This window comes from Octodon degus, unplaced genomic scaffold (assembly GCF_000260255.1).
Source record: "Octodon degus isolate 3935 unplaced genomic scaffold, OctDeg1.0 scaffold02787, whole genome shotgun sequence".
NCBI classification, from domain to species: domain Eukaryota; kingdom Metazoa; phylum Chordata; class Mammalia; order Rodentia; family Octodontidae; genus Octodon; species Octodon degus.
The window spans coordinates 1-4182 of record NW_004527363.1 but is presented as its reverse complement, the minus strand read 5'-3'; the positions used below and the strand labels follow the sequence as shown (position 1 = coordinate 4182).

General features: G+C 39.7%; 1 long non-coding RNA gene across 1 annotated transcript; it reads right to left on the bottom strand.

Annotated features, from left to right (window-relative positions):
- Positions 1-6: 6 nt before the first annotated feature.
- LOC101565776 lies at positions 7-4182 on the bottom strand. Its single transcript, XR_192957.2, has 3 exons — positions 4031-4182; positions 3557-3643; positions 7-748 (listed from the first exon to the last, which is right to left on the bottom strand). It is a non-coding gene; the product is annotated as an uncharacterized LOC101565776 (long non-coding RNA).

Below are 4182 nucleotides of genomic sequence, written 5' to 3'. Positions count from 1 at the left end.
CCCTTTGGGTAGATTTTCAACATCTCCACAGAACTAAGATACACTTCCACTAGAGTTGCCAAGGTAACTGCCCTGAATCACTTATGGAACAAATGACTAGCAGTACACTGCTCTTATAGATTGAGTCTTCCTTGCCTCTTTTCTGTCCTACCTCCTTCCTTGAGAAGCTACATTTTTATAATCTCTGGAGAAGAGCACAAAATACAACCCCCACCCAGAGTATAGGATGGTGGGGTAGCAATGGTAGAAATGGGAAGAAATTTCCACCCAAATGTAGCAGCCAGGATTGAGGCTGGTTTATCATTTTGTTCTTTAGTGATGAGGAACTGAATTTAGAAGAGAAGAAAAAAAGTTGTCCATGAAATATTCCACCTGCAGGTAAACTTTCAGGGAATCCCCTGAGTTATGAAAAGTTTGATTAAAAAAAAAAAAAAAGAAAGAAAGAAAAAAGAAAGAAAAAAAAATCAGCCTATTATAATTTTTTTTTTATGACTGAACTATTATAAATCCACAAGCAACAGTTCAGACATGGTGCTTCTGAAGTGTTTCACCCTCCCCGCCAGGTGCAAGCTGCATCAAAGAGAGGGTGGACTTCCCCACCTCTGCTCAGGCATCAGGAGAAAGATGGGCCATTACTGCTGAGCGCCAGCGGCAGCTGGAACAGGCATCCCAAGGGGGTTGGCAGCAGCAATCACTGGTGAGCCTGCCAGAGGTCCGAGGGGTGAGGGGGTTGGCACTGAAGAAATCCCTGAAAGAAAACAGCCGACAGTGAGCCAGAAACACCAGCCATGGCAATTTTAGCCACCACTTTTCCATAGGCCTTATCTCAAAAATAACAATGAAAATTCATTCTTTATTCAGGCTTCATTTTTTTTTTGGTGGAATGGCGGATTGAACTCAGGCCCTTGCACTTATTCTATTGAGCTATCTCCCCGGGCTCTTAGGTTTCTTCTTAGCAACATGTTTAACACATACATTTCAAGTATAATTATTGTAAATTCAAGTTAAAATGGTAAGATCTACTGAATTTAAGTTGCAGCAGTTTAGGGTAGAGCCAGTAACAGGAGACATTTGGATTCTCTCATAGGCCTGTCTAGGGCAGCACAGTGCAACAAACTTCCTGCCTTTGTAATCTGTGTTTTCTAACATTCACCATCAGCCAGCCACACATAACTACTGAGCACTTGTATAATATGGCTAGGACAACCAAGGAACTAAATTTTTATTTTATTTATTTATTTTTTAATTTTATTGAGAAACAAATGGCAATGAGTTTCAAAACCGATTAGTAGGATGGTTTCAACAATTAATACATTGCATACTGGTTAAATTTTTATATTTGCTTCTATTTTAATTAATTACATAGTCATTACCACACTGAAAAGCAAAGGACTGTGGTCAAAGCCCACATGATTTTATACCTTAGGCAACATACTCCCCAAATTACCAAAAGACATTCTAAGTGTGAAAGATGTACTTTTTACCTTCTAGTTGGAAATGGTACTTTGAAATTTATTTCTAATGATCTCTTCCACTTCTTTAGTGACTAGAATTACTTGTTAGCTTGCCCTCACCCAGCAATTTATTTTCAGAATGCTACAGAGAGTTGGGTATAGTAGTGTATAAACTGTAAACCCAGCACTCTGGAAGGTTGAATCAGGAGGATTGCAAATTTGAGCCCAGGCTGTATAACTCTACAATTTAGTGAGACCTTATCAACTTCTCCCAAACCCATCTCCACAAAAAAAGAAAATCCCAATAATTCATATATCCAGGGCATGTGTTTTAGGATGCCTGAAACTGCAGATATACCAAACACTACATATAACATATTTTCCTTATATATACATATGTATGGTCATTCTTAATGTACAAAGGAGATACAGTAAGAGATCAATAATACAAAAGGAAAACAGTGTATTGTGGGGCTGGGGAGACAGCTTGGCAGTCTAAGTGCCTGCCTGACAAGTTCAAGGACCTGGGTTTGATCCATGGTACCATATGCTGGGCTGATCCTGGAACCCTGGGTGCACTGTGCCAGGCACCGAAACCAGGCATGGTTCCATATGACTGAAATCTCTGTGCTGGGGAGGCTAAGACAGGAGGATCACTAAGAGTCTGTGCTGCATAACAAGACCCTCTACCAGACAGACAGACAGATAAAAAAAACTTTTTTAAAGAATAGTATATTGTAATAAAAATGTGAATGTAACCCCTCTTGAGCCAAGACAAGTATTTTTGCACTGGGAGTAACTAAAACTATCAAAGAGGAAATCTAGTACATATTCATGTGGTTTAAAATACAAAAGGTTTGGGCCCAGGGAGATGGCTCAGTGGAATAAGCGCTTGCCTAGCAAGCACAGGGGCATGAGTTTAATTCCTGGTTCCATCAAAAAACAAAACAAAACAAAACAAAACAAAACAAAACAAAAGGTTCAAAGAATCTTTTTTTTTTTTTTTTAATTTTAGGGAAGGGTCTACAGGATGTTCAGGGTCTCACTACTAGATTGGACTCGTAGTGATCTGCCTGTTTACACCTCCCAAGAGCTGGGATTACAGGTGTGTGCTGCACCCAGTCTCAATCGCCATCTCAGCCCACCCTGGGGGCAGGGCTGGCATGGCAGGCCCAGGGATTGAACCCCTAGCCCCTGTGCCTGCTTGCAGGCACTTTAATCCACTGAGCTATTTGGCTGGCCCTAAAGAATCTTTCTTGATTGGTCAACCTAGGGGAACATTTTTGAAATATATTCTTCAAGATGTATTTTTTGCATATATGAGCACGTTAATTTTAATATATTAATATAAATATCATATATAAGAATAGGATTATATTTAAATAACCCTACTTTTGCACATGGTTTTTCATCCCGTCCCCATTTATATTAATATTTTAGAGCCAGAGTTTTAACAACACTGAATACTTACCCATCTTATCTCTGATCACATCATATTCTACTGAATGGGTGGTCAATTTAGCCAGTTGTCTACTGACAGCTGTTTTCAATACTGCGCTATTATAAATTACCTTGTAAATAACCTTGGCTATGTCATTTTGCACACAGGTCGGATACTTAAAGAGGATAAATTCTAAAAGGCAGCTAGTTCTTAAAAGTGAGATCATGGCAGTAATAAAGAATGTCTGAGTAAATGCCCTCATGACCACAAGTGTATCCAGGATGCTGTCTACACGTAGTTCCTTAATTTTGCTTCTGAGGGTTACTCAACTGCTGTCATTCTCAACTGTGAGATGAAAGAATTTCTTTTAATATTTCAGTTTCTTGGGACTTCAAGTATCTATCTCTGCAAGAAAACTTTTTGTTGAGATGCTATGATTCTGATCTGAAAGAGACTAATAATATTCTACTTAAAAGTGTTACTAAAATATACCAAAAGCAACTTGAAGTCTGGTAGGAAAAGCTACACAGGCCAGTATATTGCTAAGGACACCCAACAAAGAACCACATAGGAAATCAGGCCACAAAGAAGGGACAAAATGAAGAATAGTAACTGACTTCAACTCTTTTATTTTGAAAAAGGAATTTACCAATGAACTAACCTGACATCATGTTGGCGCTGCTGACAGGTGTACTGCCCCCTGGCATGCTAGATGAACCCATTCGAGCCTGGTCCTTCACAACAGTATCTAGGAAAGAGAGAAGTTAGGTACTGTTTTGTTTACAGGATTAAACTAATTGGTTTGGGTGTTATCAGAGTAGCTACCACCAATCTTCTAATTTTATTTCTACTCCATTAGTATTCCTAGAAGTTAAGATGGTAACTATCTTCAACATGAATTATACTACTAGTACAAAATATACTTTTCCTAAGCAATTAGAAGAATGTGAAGCAAATGACTCAGTAGAGATGAAGCAACTTTGCAGTGAGCTAACAGGAATGGCACTGCAACTCTATTCTACAGGACTCCAGGCTGGAGCTTTCTTCACATCATGTTCTCCCACACCTCATAGAGTCTGCAGAGGAATGGTGGGAGGACTTGCCTAGGCTCTGGAGACTGGGCGGTAGAACTCACAGAAATAAGGATGCTCCATGGCTTCTCTTGCAGTGAGCCGTGACTGGTGATCATATTGCAGCAGCTTATCCAGGAAATCCAAGGCTTCTGGGCTGACAAGGTGTTGGTTTTCACTGTGGACAAAGCGTTCCCATCGCTTACGAGAGTGTCTG